The sequence below is a fragment of the Callospermophilus lateralis genome, chromosome 3 (genome assembly GCF_048772815.1).
Source record: "Callospermophilus lateralis isolate mCalLat2 chromosome 3, mCalLat2.hap1, whole genome shotgun sequence".
In the NCBI taxonomy this organism is placed as follows: Eukaryota; Metazoa; Chordata; class Mammalia; order Rodentia; family Sciuridae; genus Callospermophilus; species Callospermophilus lateralis.
In genome coordinates this window covers 71,479,199-71,502,373 of record NC_135307.1, presented here as the reverse complement: position 1 = coordinate 71,502,373, position 23,175 = coordinate 71,479,199, and the positions used below count along the sequence as shown (strand labels likewise).

The 23,175-nt window shown below is 38.1% G+C and overlaps 1 pseudogene; it reads left to right on the top strand.

Moving 5' to 3' along the window:
* The window catches only part of LOC143394658 (chorion-specific transcription factor GCMa pseudogene), a 141,866-nt pseudogene extending 118,947 nt beyond the window's left edge, over window positions 1-22,919 (top strand).
* The last annotated feature ends 256 nt before the right edge of the window (window positions 22,920-23,175 follow it).

Sequence of the window (23,175 nt, the reverse complement as noted above, 5' to 3'; positions counted from 1 at the left end):
ATAAAAATGTGGATAAAATGAAGCATTCCATTCTGATAAACCCACTACTCAATTATGTCTCTGAGTTATATCTATGCAGATGGGGGAAGGATTAAGGAAGTGTTTGCTTTAGCTGGTGCAGTGGTACACCTCTCTAATCCCAGCTACTCAGGATGCTGAGGCAGAAAGATGGCAGGATTGAGTCCAGCCTGGGCGCCTAGGCAAGATCCTGTCTCAAGGCAAAATAAAAAAAGACTGGGGGTGTAGATTAGTGGTAGAGCACCCCTGGATTCAATCCCCAGTACTTTTTCAGTAAAGAGAGAGAGAGGGAGGGAGGGAGGAGGAGGAGGGTGTGTGTGTTTTCTTCATATAACTTTGTAATACTTGCCTGCAATATATTTGGTCCTATGGTGACTAAGTATGGACCATGAAAAGAATTTTAATGGTCCGTTTTAAATCGGGCTTCTTTGTTCTCATTTCTTGGGGCCCACCTTTACACATAGCTCTGATGAGAGGAAAGGTCCTATTAAGCAAACACCTTACCATTGGGAAGAACAAATACTAAAGACATGAACATGTTCACCTAAATAATGAATAGGGAGTAAATACTTCTCAAGGCTTCCAGGTAGATGCAAAATCTTACTAGCTTTGTGGGAGAAAAGATATTGTATTAGTTTTCTAGGAATGCCATAACAAAAATACCATAGATTGGGCAATTAAGCAATAGAAAGCTATTCTCTTACAGTTCTGGGAGACTGGAAGTCTAAGATCAAGGTGCCAGCAGTTGTTTCTCTTGAGGCGTCTCTCCTTAGCTTGTAAGTGACTGCCCTTTTATGAATTATTCACATGGTCACTCTTCTTTGCACATCCACCCTTTGTGTGTCTCTATGGATCCTAAACTCCATATAAGGACACCAATCAGATTGGATTAGGATGTTTCCTAATGGCTTCATTTTAAGTTAACTACCTTTAAAGATTGTGTTTCCAATTGAAATCAAAGAGTTGGGACTGCAACATATGGATTTGAGTGAGGGACAACTCAGACCAAATAGAATCCAAAGAGGCAGAGGCTTTGATCCTACCTATCGCTTGTCCCAGGATTGTTCCTTACCTTAACCCTGGGAAAGAGAAGTGGAGTAGAAATAGCACTCAACTCTCACTAGGAGTCAGCTTTGCTCATCTTTTTGTTTCTTCTGCTAAAAATGGACGTAAAGGAATAGGGTGAACCCTGATGCTGCTGTGCTACTCAGGAAATCTGGCCATGCCCTCAAGGGACATCTTCACCAGTCTTTCTTCCTTCTCCCACAAATCAACATAGGAACAGAGACAGAGGAATGCTGAGTTGGGGTCCCTCCAATGTTGGTTGATTTCCAAGCTAAGTCCCTCAGGTGTCTCCCTTTTTTAGCATTCAGGATCACCAGTGAGTTACGTTAGAATATTGTGCTCCCAAAGAAGAAAACACAATACACCTCCCCCTCTAATGGGAATCTCCACACCAAATCAGTATCAAAATGTCAAGCTCCTATGCAATAATATTTTAAACATCTCCCCTGATGTTATGGTGATAAACAGTCCTTGGTTCAAATGAAATAGGCTATATTTAAATATAAGTAAATGATGTGATTTACATGTGTAAATGATAAATATATTCTCTAAAGGTTTATTTACTCTTTCTTAACTGTGAGTTTGGAGAAGAGATAAAATATGTCCTCTTTTCCTTTGTTTGTCTTGCGTCTCATACAGTGCTAGTCAGCAGTAAGGACAAAACATCCTGGATGAATGAGTTATTAATGATAAAATTATAAATGATGACTCTATAATAAACCAGTAGAGACTTGAATCATGATAAAAATAAATTGATAAATACGAAATCAAATTACAAAATGAATATTTTCATTTTGTTTAAAAGTGTAAATATAGCTTCCCCTGAGGGTTCTCTAAATAATAAATGATATATGTATTTATGCTAATTAGCACTCTTCCAGCAGACAGTTGTCTGGTTTACCTTTTCCTGAAAGGAGGCAGGAAGGTTTGAGGCTGTGTCTAGATGGAATTTCTTGGGCTGGATTGGAGGTATGAGTGGAGATCCCAAAGCAAAGGGAAACTCTGACCTTATATCTAGGTGCTATGCTCTGAATATTTATGTCAAATTCATATGTTGAAATCTAATCCTCAATATGGTGATAATAGGAGGCGAGGCTTTTGGAAGATGACTAGGTGTTATGGTTTACATGTGGTGTCCCCTGAAAACTCACATGTAAGACAGTGCAAGAAGGTTTGGAGGAGAAATGATTGGGTTATAGCCTTAGCCCACTCAGTGAGTTAATCCTTGATGGGTTTAACTGAAGTGGTAGGATGTGGCTGGAGAAGGTGGGAATCAGGGCGTGGCATTGGTGTATATATGTATATCTGGAGAGTGGAGTCTCTCTGCTTCTTGATCACCATGATGTGAGCTGCTTTCCTTTGCCACACACTCTGCCATGATGTTCAGCCTCATCTTGAGCCTGGAGAGATGGAGCCAGCCTTCTTTGGACTAAGAGCTCTGAAACCATGAGCTCTCAAGTAAACTTTCCTTCCCTAAAATCATTCTGGTCAGAATTTTTAGTCCCAGAAGTGAAAAATCGGACTAAAATACTAAGTAGTAGGGGGCAGAACCTTTATTATGGAATTGCTACCATTATATAAAAGGGGCCCCAGAACTCTGCTTCCCCTCTTCCATCATGTAAGGACACAACAAAAAGGTGCCATCTGTGAGGAACTGGGCCCTCACCAGACACTGAGTGGACTGGTGCCTTCACTTTGGAGTTTCCTGCTTCCAGACTATGATAAGTAAATTTTTGTTGTGCATAAATTTGCCAGTTTATGGTATTCTGCTATTTGCAACCCGAATAGACTAAGAGTAAGCAAGGACCAACTGAGAAGGAAGGGTCTACTATATGGAAATTCATCTTTAATTATAGTCTATATTCAGAAAAGAGGAAAGAAAGAAAAAGAGGGGAGAAAAAAAGATGAGAGAACAAGGAACAACAGCAGGAAAATTGACAAAGCCTGGATGTACTTCCAATGGCAAAATGACTGAGGGAAGAAATTTTTATTTGGTTTAGATCTTTGAGCAGTGAAGGAGCAGAGAACTAACCTAGTGGGGTCGACGCTGATTTAAATGGTACTGGTTTATAACTGCTAACATTTGTGTATTTTTTTCCAAGTCTATTTTAGAAAAAGGTTTATCTTGGGAAGACCTTATTTTTTATTATGGCTGGAACACTTTTGTTGGTGGCATTAACTCCATTTGTTTTCATGTCATCAGAATATCGACTTATGTTGAAGGAATGTATTATGTGTTCAAAATCATTAGAGCCATTGGTTTTGGAGACTGTACAATAGTTGAGTTTTAGTAGTCCTGAAATAAAACATGCTATCACAGCAACAGATTGAAACATGATGTTAAATAAAGGATCAAACAGAAACGTTAACTGATTTCTTTGAAAGATGAGATAAAGGTCAAAGCCCTTTAAATAAAGCCTCTTTTAAAAAATAATTCCACACTATTCACCTCTTTCTTATTATCACAGTGATCTCTGATCAAGGGATAAAATAAAAAGTAATTCCTTTCAAACTACAGTCATGCAATGTTTAACAATGAGATAATTTGAGGGATGTGTCCTTAGGTGATTTCATTGATGTAGAGTGTACTTCACAAGCCTAGAAGGTCTATGTCAATTGATGAGGCCTCTTTGTGCATCAAGAGATGCAGAGAACTGAGATGTATGAAGCTGCTTCTGGTTTAACGTGGCATATCTTACAGAAAGCTTTTTTCATTGCTAAGAGCCACAGCCAAGTAATATGATACATGGCATTTTTGGTTGAAAGGTGACGCCAGCAAGCCATTGAGATGATATGATTATGTTAAGATTTGCATTCATATGAATATTGGACTCCTGCTGTCCACCTCAGCCTGCTACGGGACTCTTGGAGAGTTCCCATTGGTTGGGGAAGTGCGGTAGGAGGGAATTCCGGAGGAGGAACCGCCTCTTGGGTTCCGGGAGAAGGCGGGGTTCAGGGAGAAGGCGGCGTGGGTCTACTGGGAATCTTCCGGTCCGCGTATGGAGCATTGGCGGCAATTTCAAAAAATAAAGTTTGTTCCTGCTTGAGTGGCTCCTGATTTTGTGCCCAGCCAGACTTCGGCATTTCATAAGTAGAAGCACATTCTAAAATAACAATAAAAAGTATAATGTAGTAAATGCATACACAGTAACATAGTGCAAAATTTCATTATGCAGTTCATGGCTGGGGTATCTCTGCTTGATCATGCATTATAAACAAAAGTCATATGTGATCAAAATATTAGGCTTAAGGGATTAATCTTATATCTGTATATTATGTAATTTTTTTTAAAAGGCATTTCAAATTCCAGCCTAACATAAAGATGCAATAAGAAGATACCTCTATTCATTTATCAAATGTTTGAAGCTGGGTGCGGTGGTACATACTTGTAATCTCAGCAAGTCAGGAGGCTGAGGCAGGAGGACCACAGTTTGAGGCCAATCTCAACAACTTTTCAAGAAAATTTAGTGAGATTCTGTCTCAAAATAAAAAATATTTTTTTTAAAAAAGGTTGGAAGTGTAGCTCACTGGTAAAGTGCCTCTGGGTTCAATCCCCACTACAAAAAAATCAAATCTTTCTGTAAGTATCATCTGTGAATCATGTATTCATATATAAAATAGCCCACAAATAATTTGGGATATAGAGTTTTAAATTGGAAGTTATTGTCTTTCAGCATTTTAAAGGTCTATCCAATTGTCTCCGACTTCCATCATTTCTGATGATAAGTCAACTGTCAGTTTTCTTATTGTTACTTTAAGGTAAGTAGTCTTTCCCTCTGCTTTTAAAATGTTATCTTTGTTTTGGAGTTTTATAAGTTTAACTATTGTCTATTTTGATGAAGTTTGTTTTGTTATTTATTCTGCTTGAATGTCACAGAGACTCTTTTTATTACTTGTTCTTTTTAGATATATATGACAATAGAGTATATTTTGATATATTATACATACATGCAGTACAACTTATTCTACTTAGGATACCATTCTTGTGGTTGTACATGATGTAGAGTTTCATTGGTCATGTATTCATATATAAATATAGGAAAGTTATGTACAATTCATTCTATTGTTTTTCCTATGCCCATCCTCCTACCCTCCCTTTCGTTCCCCTATGTCTAATCCATTGAACTCTGGATTCCTGCGTCTACTTTGAAAAATTCTCAGCTACTCTAGGTTCCAACATTGTTTTTTTTTTCCCCTGTTTTACTTCTGGAATTCAAATTACAATTGAAGAGGACATTAGACCTTTTCACTAGGTCTAACAAATGTTTCTGAAGTACTTTTCTGTATTTTTCTCTTTTTTCCTCTGACTTCACTAAGGACAATTTCTATTTATTTGTCTTTCTGTTTACTAATCTATCTTCTGTGTATATGTGCATTTGATTTGTTTTAGTTCTAAAATGTCCATTTAATCCCACCCATACACATTTAGTAGATTTCAATTCTCTGGTGAAATTTTTCATCTATTTTTACATATTACCTTATGTTTTAAAAACAGAATAGTCATAATTATTTTAAAGTTCTTATCTCTTAATGTTAATATGTGGATTACCTATGGATCTATTTCTATGGTTTTTTTTTCCTTCCAGTTTTTTGGCCTGATTATTCTGTCTGTTGGTATGCCTAACAATTTTTGACTGGATACTGACATTATGTTTATCAAAAATTATAGTTGCTCTAGTTAATGTCATCTTCCTCTAGAAGATTATATTCTTTCTTCTGCTAGGCAGACAGAGATAAAGCGATGTGGGGAGGGTAACTGAGCATGTTAATCTCATCACAGAATGATCTGATTTGAGACTGATTGCGGATTCTGCAAGATTTAGTCTCTGTTTTCTTCCTATTTCTAATCATAGTTCTTCACACACTTCAACTAAAAGCCTGGTGTGTTCACCAAGGCCATTCCTGTATGTTTTTTTGAAGCCAGTCCTTTGTTTCCTTTTATTTGAAACTAATAAAAGCTCTGCTCCACTTTCAGAACTTTTTTGATTTACTTTTTTCACCTTCAACCTCATGAAGCTTCAGAATTTGCAAATGTATTACCAAAAAGGGTGGAAAAGAAATTTTAGATATAAAATGCTCCCATTTTGTCATTCCAATTCTGTGGGATCACCAAAAGCTTTACTGATTTCTTGTTCCTCAATTTGTGCTTAAATACTTAGACAAAGCCCAGATGTCCAGCTTTTTGCCTATTCTCAGTAACTGCAAAAGACCCACAGGATAAAGCAACTGCACGTTTGACGTATCCCCCTCTATAGAATTTACTCCCATAGTCTTTGTTACTTCAGCAGCTCTCTAGTGCCTTTAAATATATGATTCAGGATGAAGAATTTTAAAAATGTATAGGATTTAGGTGACATATCAACAGTAGGTACTGCAATTATATTGTGATTTTTTTTCCTGCTTAATGATCATTATAAGCTTTCGTGTTTTAAAATATTTCTTATTTTTTCTTTATTAATGAAATAACACGATTTGAAAATTAAAGCTGAGCACAGAACTTCATAAAAAGCTCAAAATTTTGTGAAGGTCAGTGAAGTACCATCAAACTTGACACTGGGAATCCAAAAAAGCTTATCAGAGACTCTACCGAGTGATACTTTTTAAATTCTTGAATTTTAAAATAATATCCTCAAAATGTTTATTTATTTTAAAATTATCAATCTATTAAATATTCCTGATTTGAATTTGTTATTCTTCTGACCCTCTCCCTGCCCCCCCGCACCAACCCACAGGAAGTACCTTATGATTCTTTACGGACAATTCTTTCAATAGGTTTAGGGGATTTCAGGGTTGGTCAAGGAAAACCATATGATCATGAAGTAGCAATAGCATGCAGGAGCTTTACTTCAATGAGCTTGCACATGAAAGAAAGTCCCTGCCAACAGGAGATCATTCAGAGACTAGAGCTGGGGTTGGGAGTGGGAAGAAAAAGAGGATAAGGGAATTTCTCCCAGAGAGGAGAACCAGAGAGGGTTTTGTGGGTCTACCTGAAGTCTGCTCAGCAGCCTGATGGGGGTCTCTGGGTCAGAGGGCTGCAAAGACAGCAGTTGCTTGAGGGGGGTTTTAGCTACAGAGTTGTATTATCCGTGGCTAACGGGTATTGGGTGTTGTTTCAAAGTATGTGTAAAGCATGCAAGTTCCTAAAGCCTGAATATCTGCTTCACTGAGCTGTATCTAAAACAACTGGATGTGTAAAAATTACAGTTTGGCACTGCTGAGTTTTTGAGCAAATTATCAGAACTACTAGTCAACTCAGCATGAAAGTAAAGGTCTTCCCTGGGCCTCTGTGTGGACACTCATCTTAACTTCACATGATAGCTTTTCAGTTTCTTAATTTTCCTTGAAGTTTTGCCCCTGCTTATTCTCAAAGCTATATGTATTCTATTATATTCCTCTCTGTAATCTTGCTCCAGATGGGTCTGCAGATAAATATTGAATAATTTAATGTCTGATAATTTAAAATATTACCTTTATGTCATGCTCTCATAAGCACAGCATAGTTAAATTGAATTATGTGACAAATCACAACGTGTTTATTATGTTGTTTGGCTCTGGTCATTTCTTTTTTTACTTCTAAATCCATATTATTTCAGTTATACCTTCTCACACTTGCAGATTGCAGTCATGAAAAATAAATGACAGGAACTGAAGGGATCTGTAAGAGTTATAGTAGTTGCTGTGTTAAGATGATTAAATTACAGATGATTTTATTCCTTTTACGCAGAGTTCTCCCAAGATTTTTAATAACCAAAGCAATGCAATTATAGAGTTTTAGAATGTTAAATTCAGACATGCAGATAAGTGGCACAATGAAGTGGATGGTCTTTTTGTTAAAATAAGTCTCATTTGAAAGGATTTTTGTGTTAGATACTTTTCCTCTCCTCATTTTAAAGTTTTCCTAGCAATAGTAACAATAAATAAAATGACCTCATTGCAAAATATTATGTTTTACAGTGTTCAAAATAAAAACTGGGGAAGGGAATTTTTCAAACTCCAGATGTGCTCTAAAGAAACGAAGTTGACAAATATTTGTATTTAAATTACATTCTTTCCTTAAAAGTCATGAGGGCGTTAAATATGCTGTATCTTAGTTTCTAATTTTAGGACCACATTCTAAAAGAAGGCATATTTCTAGACTGGAAAAAAAATATTAAGGGGGAAAGTCACCATTTGACTGTTACATGTTATTTGCTTCCTGTCTTTAATTTCAAATCCTATGAAAGAGAATCGGCACATGATTTACACAATCTTATTTCTCTAGGGTCTTGCCTGCATTGCCTTTCTATTTAATTTGATAACAAACTTTTTGCAAGAAGTAGAAATAAAGCTAAGTAAGAACACACCTGAAACAGAAGCTGGAGAATAAAGAAAAAAGTCAAGCCTTGGTAAAAGTTTGAGAATAGAAAAGAGTTGCTTCTTCATAAGCTTCTTATGTGGGTTACATTTCATTGAAATATATTTATTTTAAATTAGTATTGTCATTTTAAAATATTTTGAAAATATAGTGCAAAACTCCACCTTAAACACCAACCTTCCTCATATCAGACTCACTCCTGTTTGGATTTGCATTGGCATTTATATATAATAGAAGCTTATTCTGAAGGCTGTGTTTCATTTTCCCCCACCATGTACCTCAGTAAAGGTAGGTATACACGCATGTGAATCTGTGGGGCTATTTTCATTAGATTCTATTCTTGTACACATTATTTCTTTCACACATTATAACTAACTACCCAATTTTTAAAAAAAAAAAAACTGTATGCATTTTTTACATCTGTTAAACAAAAAACATATTAATTAAAAACAAGTGTGATTGTGATCTGAAGGATTTATTTAGGAAGTTATGGTCCCTATACTACAACAGTATTTGGGGGGGGAGCAGTTAGGAGGGATTAGGAAACCTGGTATTTGACTTTATTTGATGTAAACTTTTTTGAAAAAGGCCAAAAATTCTCTATAGATATAGTGAGCTATGGATATAGATATGTGTATTTCTACCTTTAGTAGACAAATGTAAGAGCCAAAGATCATCTGGGTAGATTACAGAAAGATCCCCCATCTCCTGCATTCAAAGGAAATAGCTGAGCAAGACCCTGAAAACCAAGCACTTAGAACCACAGAGGTCTAGAAATCTGTGAGTGATCAGTCAAGGCAAATCTATTATGCAAACACTGGGGCTTTAGAGAGCATCATCCAGAAACATAGGAAAAGAAAATTCCATGTTTGGGATACTCCTAAGGATATTTATTCTGCATCTGCGTCTCCATCTCTGGACCATCTGGGCTGGTGGAAATGTCCCATCTTTCTCTAGGAAGAGTATGCACTTGTGCTGTGCTAAAATGCTGCAGAAATCTCTTACTTTCTGACAAGGCAGCAGACACTCTTCTCAGAATATCCCTCACCTCCAATCCTAGTTGCCAGGTCAACCATTAAAGTTAAACCTTTGCATAATCTATGAGGGGACATGCTGGGCTAGATAAGAAGATCCTATATAACAAAGAATTGTAAGAATTCATTGATCTGTACTGGAAAATAGAGTTTGATCCAGCCACATAGAATATAAAACTGCCCGTGCAAGAAATCATTGGTTTGGTAGCACCTGCTCAGGACATGGTATTTAACACCCTAAGAAAGGAATGTAGAGGATGGAGCAAATGTGCTACTGGGGTAGCTCTTGGAAACAAGGAAAAGGAGTGATAAGCACATGAGAAATGAAAATGCTTGAGTTGGCCCACTAGTGGGTAGGGAAAGGTAAAGGAAGGAATGAAGAGGTGGAGTGGAGTGGGAATGCTGGGATGGATACATAAGGCCAAAGACCAACCAGAGAATTATGCTCCACGTTCACTCCCGGCCACTCACTGCAAGTTCCTTTTATATTTCTGTATGTCTCTATCATGTAACTCTAAGTGCATTTCTTTGATAATTGTGAGCCATCACATAAAACAACAGCATGGACCCCTTTTTTGTCCTTTTACCTCAGTGAAATGGGGACCCCTAAACCAAAAAGTAAATGTCTGCACTTTTAATTCCGTGGAATCATTCTTGGGTCCTCTAGAGGGAAGGCTCCTTCTTTGGATAATGAAATATTTTGTGAGTAGATGCTTCCATGGAGTTTTGAGAAACATCACCTCCTTTCCTTCAAGTCAAGTATCTGAGATAAATAACAGTGTTAGGTTTTGAGTGACAGCACAACACCTCAACTTTATAAAAGTGTGTGTTGACAGCTAGGAAGCTTGGGCTTCCATAGATAATTATCAACTAGCTGCTTCTGGGTGAAGGATACATGAAAATACAATCACTTCCCATCAGAGTCAATCCAATGCCATTTTTTTAACTGGGAAGCATTTTTTAAACTGGGAGATCCATGTATTTACAGCTAAGTGCCAAGTTTTCCAGAGGTGGCGATGTGTAATAATTTAATGGAGTTATTCAGTGTTATAGTTTGGATCTAGAATTTTACCCAAAGGCCCATGTGTTAGAAGCTTGGTCCACATTTTGTAGCAATACTGGAAGGTGGTAAAACCTTTAAGAGATGGGGCCTGGTGGAAGGAAGTAGGTCATTGAGGGCGTGTTCTTGAAGGAGATTTTGGAATCCCAGCCCCTTCCTTGCTGCCATGAGGTACACCTGCCATGATGCACTGCCTCACCACAAGTCCAAAAGCAACAGAGCCATCCAACCATGAACTGAAACTTCTGAAACTATGAGCCAAAATAAACCTTTCCTCCTTATAAGTTTTTTTTTTTTTTAACCTCATGTATTCTGTCACAGTGACAGAAAGCCGAACCAACACAATGTTGACTGTGGCATAAAATAAAAAGTGAAACAAATCAAGCAGAAATTCAGGCTGTTTATTTTGTGCTAAAAAGTTTCTGCTTTCTCTATGACAGAATGTAATTAACCTGCCACTGGATATTGGGCAAGGTCCCTTTCAGTGAGGTATGATTTATCCCCTACAGACTGCGTCTCAGAAAAGGAATAAATCCTATACAGAGCTCCATGGACTGCTTTAAGTGCTTAGACATCTCTTAACTGAGACTTTGTTGGGGTAAGTCTAATCAGATAACAGAAGTGATCTTTGAGGGAAAGAAACTTGGCTCCCTTAGCCACTGTTCCTGGTACCAGGAATAACTGGAGGCTCTTATTGCTGGTTTGCATAATGGTGACATCTATGAAGCTGAATAAAGCTAAATGGAGTGCAATGATGAGGAGCAGTCCATGCTGGATCCTGTATTGCAGAATATATTGCTAGTGACCAATTGAGGAGATGCAGACTGGCCTGTCCCATTCTTGCACAGGATCTATAAAATGACTTTCCTAAGACTCTGAAGCAAATGTAAATTACCCATACTGAGTATGAAGCTGTCTGCACACAGCCTGCTCTGTTGGAGGGCAGGAGTTATCTGGGAGATCCATGTATTTACAGTTAAGTGCCAAGTTTTCCAGGGCATCTCCTAGTGCCTGGGGGGGGGGGGAGACATAACAAATTTAATGCCAATACCAGGGCTGGACCCATATTGAAAGACAGAAGAGCTAGAGCAGGTTTAGGGATAGAACATATGTGGAAATCATCCAGAACATCAGAAAAGAAGGAAAGACAGTCACCCAAAAGACTTCAGCTAAGAGACTCTTCTTTAGGGAAGATGCAATGTCGGAAGAACCTGCTAATTTCACTCATGAAAGCTTGTTCTTTAACCAGCAATTGTTACCCCAAGATATTATTTGCCCCACAGAGGATGCCTGGCAATGTCTATAGAAGTTTTCTGGTGGTCATAACCAAGGTAGGGCTGGAGGTGCTATTGCCATCTAATGGGTAGATAAGGTTGCTGCTAAATATTCTCAAATGCATGGGACTGCCCCACACATTTGGCCCCAAATGTAGGTGGTGCCAAACTTCAACCCTTACTGTGTGGTGCTGCAACATTTTTTTTCTACTCTTTTTGTATAAAGATCTGATAAAATAATCAATAATAATGGGCAATTCTCCTGGGAATATATCCTAAGGATACCAAAAAAAAAATATGAAATTAAGTTACATTTTATTTATAAATTTGAAAAATTGGCAACCACATAAATAACCAATAATAGAGAATGATTTGTCTTTCTTTCTTTCTTCCTTTTTTTTTTTTTTTTTGGTACTGGGAATTGAATCCAGGGGAGCTTTATTTCTGAGCTATATCCCCATTATTTTTGAGACAGGGTCTTTGCTGAGGGTCTGGCAAAGTCTCTGAAGCTAGCCTTGGACTTGTGATCCCAAGTCACTAGGATTATAGGCATGTGACACCATGCTTGACTAGTAATGAATTTTGATCTTGCCACCTAGTAGAATTTTTTGTCCTCTTAAAAATGATTGCACTGAAGAATATTTGGTGAGATTAAAAAAAAAAAAAGGCAATAGCAATATCACTATAGTCTAAAGGTTGTATTTCCCCCAAATTCGTATGTTGACACTTAGTCACCAAAATGAGAGTGTTTAAAAGGCATGGCCTTTGGGAGGTGATTAGTTGATGAGGGCTCTACCCTCATAATGGGATTAGTGCCTTTATGATATGAAGAAGACCCTGTAGTTCCTCTCACAATCTGAGGATTCAGTGGGAAGGAGCCATCTATAAACTAGAAAGCAAGCCCTCACCAAATACCAGATCTGTTGTTGGCATTTATTTGAGACTTCCCAGCCTCTGGAACTATAAGGAATACATTTCTATTTTATTTTATTTTATTTCTATTGTTTAAAAGCCAGTCTATGGTAGTTTGTTAACACAGTCTGGACAGACTAAAAACAAATATTAAATGATCAAATTAACTGGACAATTGAATATACTCATACTGCACAGGGTTGTAGAATTGACCTTTAGTCTTACATGATTGCCCCGTACCTGGATCTCACCACTCTAGATCCTCATATTTCCTGGGGTCTTTTTCAATTTCAAGTCCTCCCAGAAGACTTACTGGGAATGGAATAGACTAGAGCATTAAATGAAATTGTCCTGTTCCAGTTAATAACAGCTAACCTCTTAAAGAAAAGTATGTTAATCTCCCAAAAGCTATTAGCCTCTAGTCTGATTCCTTGGGTGTTCTATCTATCTATCTCATTGTTCTTCTCATGCAAGGTTAAGGCGCCAGGCCTATCTGCTTGAGAAAGCCAAATATGTCGGTCAAGTGTATTGCTCCTGACTTCCGGGAGCGATAAAAAGAATTTCTGTGAAACCTCCTTTGCTTTGGTACCAATGACTCTTTGCCGCAGTCCGGCTGCAGCAAACTAACCGGGGGGTGATGAACAACTTGTGTAGATTGATACAGCAGGAATGGAAGCCGTTTATTGTAGGACTGGAGCGATATTTATACATTCCACACAGCTTATCTTAATTAACATAAAATAGATACATCAGTCAACCAATAAGGAATCTCCACACTTAATGGCTCGCTGGCATTACTTCACAAACCACTCTCTCTGGCATTTTGCCAGGCGCCATCCAGACTTGTTTACAGACTCTAACAACTCTTCACTAAATAATTTGCCTCCTTAATAGAAATAGGTTATTTATACTTTTTCTTATGGATAAAGATTCTCTAGTAATCTCTTTGACAATAGTTACCCATCTTTCACCTAGAAGCCAGGGGAAGTTTTAGGCAAAATAAATTTCATTTCTCCATCACTATGTCTGTGTAATTATTTGATCCATTCCTTTGATGACCATAATCCTATCTGGCCCAGTCTTCCCTCATAGATATGGTGTGTTGTTGTAAATTTAAATCTATGGTTAGTCTGTCTATGGCCCCTCTGGCCATGGAAGGCAAAGTGTAGTTCTGGCTACCCCATAGGGTTAGAACTGTCCTGTTTCCTAAAGAGAAGTAGTTTTACAGAAAGTGAAATTATATTTCCTTGTGTGCATAGTAATTCTACGTGTTAACAGAAGCAACACACCAAGGAATCCATTGGAAAAGAGTTGAAATAAATGTTGAGTAGTCATTTCTATTTTCTGACCTTAATTAAGCCAAGTATTCAGTGTCTCTCATACTCAAAGCCTCTGAGCTCGGGCCCCAGTGTGGCTCATCCAGACCATGTTTCCATTTGACAGCAGAGGAGACTTTCCTTTAGTCCCTTCAGTGAATCATAATGTTGTAGATCTCTCTGTGCAGGTTTAGGCAACGGATGGTGTTAACATGGATCTCTATAAAGTTTTGTTTATTGTCAGTGTTTTTAATTGGACCATTCTATTGGCTATGTTATAATTTCAATTTAGAAAAGGTATATGTCTATTTCTCTGCCTCAACAAATGTTTAATTGTTGTTTCTCTTTAGTTGGAAATTTTTTTTCAGTAAGCCTTCTGCTCTTTCTCCTTGCCAAGTAAGTGAGGTTATTGTAATTTTAATTTAAGCTCAAGGCTCTTTATTGTGTATTCAAGTTTTTTCATGCTGCACACACAGTGGCACATGCCTATAATCCCAGCGGCTCAGAAAGCTGAGGCAGGAGAATCACAAGATCAAAGCTAGCCTCAGCAATTTAATGAGGCCCTAAGCAACTCGCTGAAATCCTGTCTCTAAATAAAATATTTTAAAAGGGGTGGAGATGTGGCTCGGTTGTTAAGACCCCTGGATGCAATCCCTGGTACCAAAAACAAAAGGATTTTTGTGTGTGGACATGACCAACTGTTATCCATAATGCTTCCTTATTTTTTCCCACTACATGCAACAGACTGAGGATCCTATCCTGATGACATCTTCCTAATAACCTGGATAAATGAGTATGAAGAGTTGTCATATTAGAGCCCAAGCCAACTAAGTGTGGATGACCCCACAGTCCTGAGTGAGGACTAAAGGGCACGGGGTTCATTCTCTGTCACTTTGAGGATTCCTGAAGCTCAGACAGAAATCCACACAGGGCTCAGTGGCAGTAAAAAGAGCAGAAGCTCAACCTTGATGTTTCTTTGGACACAATTGAGGAAGAGATCTTCAGCGGTGGTAAGAAAGGTGTTCAACTTTTCAGAGTGCGGCTTGATACATGTTCAGAGAACCAGTTTCTAAAGTGGGTAAGGTGTCCTGTACCCTTAAGAGGGAAGATGTCTGAGTTCCAATCCTAGAGCTGAAAAAGAAGAACTGTTTAGTCCTTTGGACAGAAAATGCTTTGTAAAGACTTCTGGAAATTATCTGAGGAAGGGTGGACGCCAAGGAAGAAAGGAAGGCATTGAGACCACTAATGAGGCAGGGTCTCCAACAATGTAACTCCAACAGTAGAACATTGGCAGAATTGTAGTTTCACATAAATTGTACATGTACCATAAATATAAGTTGTTCTGCAAAGGGACAAGTATAGTCTTTCAGTAGAAAATACAGGTTATAAAGCTACAACTAAAGTAACTGAGAGCACATACTTCAATTTAAAATGTCAAGATAACTGCAAAAAAGACTATATAAAATGGCATAATAAAACTAAGGATAAATAGGCATGTCCAGAGAAACAAAATAAAACTAAAGGACAAATACAAACTAACAAGGGCATAAGAAGTGAAGTCCACATTCGTAAGCACTAAAATGTTAAAGAATATACGACTGAAGTGGGCAATTAAAATATAATCACTCCAGCTAATAGCACAAGCTAAACATGCAAGTTCGGATGCTGGGCTTGTCTTAACAGCCTGTCACTTCATTCCCCACCCCCACCTAATCCATCCCACTCCACACACCCACCTTCTCACCCCGACAAGAGCAAATGGGTTCCTTTGAAAGAGTCATTTACTGAAGCTCTCAGAATTCCTATTTCAGGATTTGTCCAAGGCAGGCTTTCACTGTGTGGCCTCCCAGGGCTCAGGCCCAAGGGGGGGGCCTCCAGGCACATTGTCAACTTTCAGGCAGAAACGGTTCCCACCTGACCCTGTCCTATCTGCCTTTTCTTCCTGACCCGAAGGCGCGTACAATACCGTGGCCCACTTCCATCTCAAGCAGTATGTTGCCATAGATACAGGTTTTGTCTTGTTAGTTTCATTTTTTTTTAAGCTCTGTTGTTATTTTATTTTATTAAAATAATTTCCAATCAATTGAATCATGTGAATCTGGGCTCTTCTTTTCTCATGCCTGGGGGACATCCTACCTGGTGGTTCACAAAGCCGACACTTTGAGGAGCATTGTGTGTTCTCCTAGGAGCAGCCACTTAAAGGGTAGATGTAATATCCAAAAAGAAATCAATTGTCTTTTTTTAAGATAGTGTGTGTCTCTTTTAAGGACTAGCCTTATAAAGTAGTCCTTAATGACATTTTCTAGGGCTTTCCTCCTGCAGCCCATCTGGTGCACGTAAGAAGGACAGTGCCCTGCAACTCACAATGTATAGAATTGTGGCTTTATTTGGCCACATATCTTGGTGGTTGCATCCTCACACTGTCAAACACAGCTCCTTTTACTATCAAAAATGCCCATAGTTCTGCCCAGAGATCCATGCTAGACAGGTCACAAATGATCAGTCTCTGAATTTGGGGGTCAAGGTTGAATATATTTGTTCTCTCACAGCTTTGATGATATTTTTCTTTGATTTTGGTAATAGAAAGTCCAGGGCCAGGGTGATTTTTATTGTTTGATGGTAATTTTTCTCTCCCTCTATCTTGCTTTTAGATTTTTAAAAAATTTTTATTTATTTATTTTTTAATTTCATATTGTGATCCAACATATGGGAAATTCATTTTTTATGATGTTGAGGCCTTTGTGATCTCTTTAATATGAAGAGTAGTATCATTCATCTCTGGGAAAATATACTTTATTGTTTTCTGATATTGAAATTTCCATTATGGAGATAAAAGTCTCCCTAGAAAGTTCCTCAAGGTATTTTCTCTAAGAAATATGAGCCTTTGTCTTTTGTCTACTTTATTGAATATTTTGTTGGATTCACCTTTCAACCATTTTATTAAATTAATTTATTTAAGGGTAAAGATAAGAGTTTTAAGGTCCATAGTTTTATTAAATATAGTTTTAGATGTTGTTGGACTTTTATTTTATTTATTTATTTATATGCAGTGCTGAGAATTGAACCCAGTGCTTCATACATGCTAAGCAATCTCTCTACCACTGAGTCACAACCCCAGCTTTTTAACATACAGATTATTTGTTTTTACTATCATTTACTTCTTATTTGAAAGAGCTTCCTAAAGACCTCTGAGGATAGTAATTGGGTTCTCTTCTGTTCCATGTGCTCTCTCTATTTCCCTCAGGTCCATTTCTTTTCCTGTTTATTTTGGTCTTTCACTTTGGAGACTAATCTTAAGACTGCTGTAGTCTTAAGGTGTATATTAATGTTTGAGAACATATGTGGAAAAATCCTTAGCAACTCATAGACTTTGTTTTTAGGAGCATTTAGAAAGTCCCTAACACCAGAATGTGGACAACTTTGCCTCTGGGGCACTCAATTTCCTGAGAGCAGCATTTTTTGGCTTGGGGTCTGAGGAATATAGTGGCTACAGGGGCTGGAGAAGACATGGGGGTAGTAACAGTTCTATATATAAACTCTTAATTAATGCCTGGGTTTTTTAAAAAAATATTTACTTTTTAGTTGTAGTTGGACACAATAATCTTTATTTTATTTTTATGTGGTGCTGAGGATCAAACCCAGGGCCTTGCACATGCTAGACGAGAGCTCTACTGCTGAGCCACAACCTCAGGCCAATGCCTGGGTTTTTAGCACCACATCTCATTTAATTCCCATGCTATGGCTTCAAAGCCTCAAATCTCTTTGAAGCTGACTCCATGACCATCTGTGTGTACAAAGCTCTAGTTTTCTCTTGCAGTTCAAACATTTATCACTCCTGTTTACTTACTGTCTCCCAGAAATGTATTGAAATCTCTTGTCTGCTGATGGCTTCCCTCCAATTTTCTTCATTAATCTAATTTGCCTGAATTGAGTATTGGAAGAGAGATGAACATGTGTAATAAGTCTGCCACTTATGCCATTATGTATTTTAAATCATCTTTGGTATGTACAAAATTTATTTGGTTTTATATAATCATTTTTGCTTTCCATAATAGTCATATAGTTGCTACCTACTTGATTTAATGTTTAAGTTGTTCTCGGTTGTTTCTTAGTTTTTTAAAAGTTTCTAGGTAAATGATAATATTTTGACATATCCTTTTTAAATTTATTGCTCTTCCTTCTTTATCTTAATTGCATTAAAACTCCGTCAGTATAATGTATAAGTGATAATTAAAGGTAACTTTTTTTCCCTAACATAGATGAGAATATTTCTGGCTATAAATATTTCTGAAAGATATTCTATCAAGCAATGGAATTTTCCATCTCTTTCTAGCTTATGAAATGTTTTCTCAGAAACAGATGTCCAATTTCAGCAGATGGTATTTGGCTGAGGATCATTTTTCAAAATGACAATAGATATTTTTAAATGGAACTTTTATGTCATTTATATTTGCCATTTTAATTTCATATCTTATTTATTCTCTGTTTTTCTGGATGAATTACTCTAGATAGTCTTCTAATCTGTTTCCAGTTCCATCCATTCTAGTCCTTAATAAATATTTCATAGAAGTATACCAATAACTATACTTCTTACTTGTTCTTATTTTATACTTTCAAATAAAATAATAAATTTACATTATTAACTTTCTCTGTTTTTTGAATCAGTTCTGTTGCTGTGGTGACCATCTGTTCTGAGTGGGTGAGCTTAGCCACTTTTTTGGAGCTTTTAAAAATTTCAGTGAGAATTTTATACTGTTTACTATGCTCTACATCCAAATAGATAACCAAGAAAACAAAGATATAAGAGGGATTCATATGTCATTTATCCTCCTTATAGAATAGGCAATAATTCTTAATCAGCTTGATTTTAATCATATACTTAATAAGTTTTCAAAATCTGCCTATATTTATAAGTGAAAGTCTTATTATTTATATATTTTTGAGATGTTCCATGAGCACCATAAGTATTCATTTATTCATCTATTTAGCATTTTTGTTCTTGTGTTCCAGATTTGGAGCCTGTGTGTACATTCTTTCCCATCCTTAATCCCAACTGGTTAGTGGGCTAACCAAGTATCAGGGAGGCACAGATAAATTCATGCCTTTGCATTGTGATCATCAACCTTGTGAATGAGGGAAAAACATTAGGAGATGGCAGAATAACAAGCTAGAAGCCTGAAAGCCCTGATATTTCATCCTGGCCCCTACTGTTGATGCTACTATGTAAGAAACGTTACTCTTTTGTCTTGTTGGGAAGTTGGTTTCTGAACTGGCTTGTACCTATAAACTTTGTTTTTACATATTGCTAGCACTTATTTAAGTTGTTCACTGTGCTTGTTAAATTTTCCAGGTCATTTAAATCTAATCAACTATATGGCACTTTTCTTCTGCAAATCAATAAACCATTCCACGACTCACCATGAATTAATTCATTAGTCTGAAAACCAAGAAGAAATGTCATTAGGAAATGCCCAGTGTTGAATTCTTAAATGAGAGAGTGTGTGCTTGAAGCCCAGAATCAACAAATACATGGGACAAGGACAGCCTCAAGGGGATAATTGTTCTCACTTCCTTGGCCCTTTCTTCCCCCTACCCTTCTTCTCTTTCATCTTTGCCTTTGCTTCATGGGAGGGATGATTCTTGGTAGTTTTCGTCCACCGACTCCAATGTGAGCACCAGAGACAGGGACAGAGAAGTCCTCAGAGAGCCAAGGGTGGACAGAGATGAAGAGAGGGCCAGAAAACTAGGATAGAGGTCATCGATGGTGGTCCACTGGGTACTGGCATTCAATTTACCTGGGGCTCTTTTTAAAAATGCAGATTTCTGGAGCCTACACTAGGCACACCACATCAAAATCTCTGGTAGCTCTCTCATAGGAAGGTAAATATTTAACAAGCTTCACATATGAACCTCATGACTCAAGTGTGGCCCTCACATCAGCAGCAGTAGCAGCACTGTGAGAAATCCTAACCTCAGGCAGATACCAGACTTAGGCAGTAAGAATCTGCTTTTTATCAAGATTCTGAGGTGATTCCTATGCATACCAGAAGTTGAGGATTACTATTTTCTGATTCAATGCAGCAGCAGAAGGCTTTGGGCTGAGAATTTCAACAATGTAAATGTAGCCATAGAAAGAGCTGCTGCCCAAAGAGGGGCCTGCCTGTATTTATCAAATCTTCCAGTTACTTGTCTCCTTAAAAGGTATTTGGAAGCAGTTCTCATTGATTTTGTTGTTTGCTTGTTTGTGTGTTGGACTGAGCAAATCCTTGGATTCTTAGGGATAATTTGAGAGAGGTGAACCCCTGAGAGACAAAAATACTTCCCAGCCATTATAAACTCTTTCAGGATAAGACTAATGTTTTACCTCTGGCACAAAACTTGAGCTGGCTCCAAAAACCTTAGTCATCAAAATATTTTAGTGCAATATTTATAAAAATAAAAGAATGCTAGGCAAAAAAAAAAAATCCGTGGTCAACATTAATATCAAATTTTTAAATAAAGACAATCATCATTGCTGATTTTACCTATTGCTTCAGACTTCAATATGGTTCTGAATGGCACTGGTACTAACTCTGTGTTTAAATTTTTGATATTCTATACATCATAAATCTATTTGTATTTTAAGGTATCACATTAAACTATTATGCATCTTGATTACTGGGTTATTTGATACATATCTCCTTAAAATTTTGCAATCAAGGCAAGAACCTCATTGCTCTCAGCCTAGACCCTGGCCTCTTCTTCTTCCTCAGAGTGCACAGCACACAGATTCACAGAATCATAATCATGTACTTCACTCCATGAATCTGATCCAGAATCATAGATTTTAATAGGCATTTTCAATTCACTCAACCAATTGTACCTTTCCTTGATTTTAAGACAGAGCACAGTGTAATGGTTAATTAAGGCTCTGGTCACTAATTGTTTTGGTTCCAAATATGGCTCCATCACTTACGGTGACCTTGGGCAAGGTGTTTACCCTCTCCCAGTCACTGTTTGCTCACCACCACGAAAATAAAGGAAACAGCAATACCTCAGAACTGGTTCGATATATCTATATTTCTATATGGAAAGTGTGTATCCTAGTACCTGACCCTTAGTAATCAACAAGTATTACCTCTGTTATTATAATTGCTATTTTTATTATTGTCCTCAAGCCTGATGAGATTTTGCCTTGCAAATCTTTTAGTTATGGACCCTGTCAAACTGTTTTCTCTTTAGTTTTCATTCTGAAGCTATACTTAAAGTCACCCATGCCTTAATCTTTTATGGCTTCTTCCCAAAAGCACAACTTTCTTGGCAAAAAAAGGTGAAGTTCTACATACTAACAACTATTAACAGTTATCACTCTGAAAGTTTCTGCTGATTCTTTAAAGAACTCATCTTTTCTTCTTTTTACATTTTTTTGGGGGGGAGGGGGCACTCAACCACCGAGCCACATCCCCAGCCCTATTTTGTATTTTATTTAGAGGTGGAGTCTCACTGAGTTGCTTAGCATCTTGTTTTTGCTGAGGATGGTTTTGAACTCTTGATCCTGCTGCCTCAGTCTCCCAAACCGCTGGGATTACAGGCATGCACCACTACACCCAGCTCTTTTCTTCTTTTTAGCCCTGGACTTGAATTCCAGCTAATAATTCTAGAATTCATTGAATGTGAAAAAGACTGACTGGTTCCAGGAGTGGCCAGATTCCTATGTGAAGCACATCTACAGCTCAGAGGACAGGAATGCACAGCGGCACCTGAGTAGCTGGGCCATGCGCAACACGAACAACCACAACTCTCGCATCCTCAAGAAGTCCGGTCTGGGTGTGGTGGTGTGCGGCCACAACTGCTCTACCAAGGAGGGGCGCAAGGTCTACCTGAGACCTGCGATCTGTGACAAAGCCCGGGAGAAGCAGCAGAAGAAAAGTTGTCCCAACTGTAATGGACCTTTGAAGCTAATTCCTTGCCGAGGCCATGGGGGCTTCCCCGTCACCAACTTCTGGAGACACGATGGACGCTTCATATTCTTCCAGTCAAAGGGAGAGCATGATCATCCAAAGCCAGAAACCAAGTTAGAAGTTGAGGCAAGAAGAGCAATGAAGAAAGTGCATGGGGCACCTGCCTCTGTCTCCCTAAAGCTGAAGGGGAACCCAGGATCGAAGTCTCTTCCAGGTGAAACACAAAGTCAGGGAAGTTTACCTTTAACTTGGTCATTCCAGGAAGGTGTCCAATTGCCTGGCAGTTACAGTGGACATTTAATAGCTAACACTCCCCAGCAGAATTCACTGAATGATTGCTTATCCTTCTCCAAGAGTTATGGTTCAGGGGGAACCACTGATCTGGCAGACCCGACTTCCACCTTAGACCCCACTAAGCTGTATGAAAAATGCAGATTTTCCAGTAATAGGATCTACAATAGTGGAGACCTGTTTCAGCCTTCTGCCTCTGGAGTCTACTCAGATTATGACAATCTGCAAGCATGGAATAAAAACGCTGCTTTGGGGAGAAGCCCTCTCAATGACAACTATTGTCCCAGTTATCCTTTTCCTCTGACCAGCTGGCCTTGTGACTTCTTTCCTTCCCAGAATTCTTTGGAGAACTTTCCCCAGCAGATTCCCCTGGAACCACCTGCTGCCAAAACTAGCTGCCACCCATTATGGCCAAATCCAGGGGGGCGAGCTTTATGAAGAGAAAGTGCCTGTGGATTTCAACAGCTACTTTCCTTCTCTCGCTTACCATCCACCACAGGAAGACCCCTTTCTGTTCACCTACACCCCCCATCCTCACCAGCAATGCTCCCTGCCAGGCAAGAGCACCAAATGGGATTTTGAGGAAGAAATGACATATATGGCTTTGGATCATTGCAACAATGAAATGCTTCTAAACCTCTGTCCTTTAAGATGACTTAAATTTTTCGACAATCCCTTCCCTCCTAAAAAAAAAAAAAAAAAAAAAAAAAAAACCCAAAAACAAACAAACAAACAAACAAAAAAAACACAACTACTCTGAGAAATGGCTGGAAGAATTTCCTTAGGAAGCAGCTTTTAAAACATAACTACAGATAAATGGGAATCACAACAAGTGGTAGGCAAAACATTTTTCATGCAAATAATCTTTTTGCCTCCTCCACCCTGATGCTTCCATCCTCAGTAAGGACTAG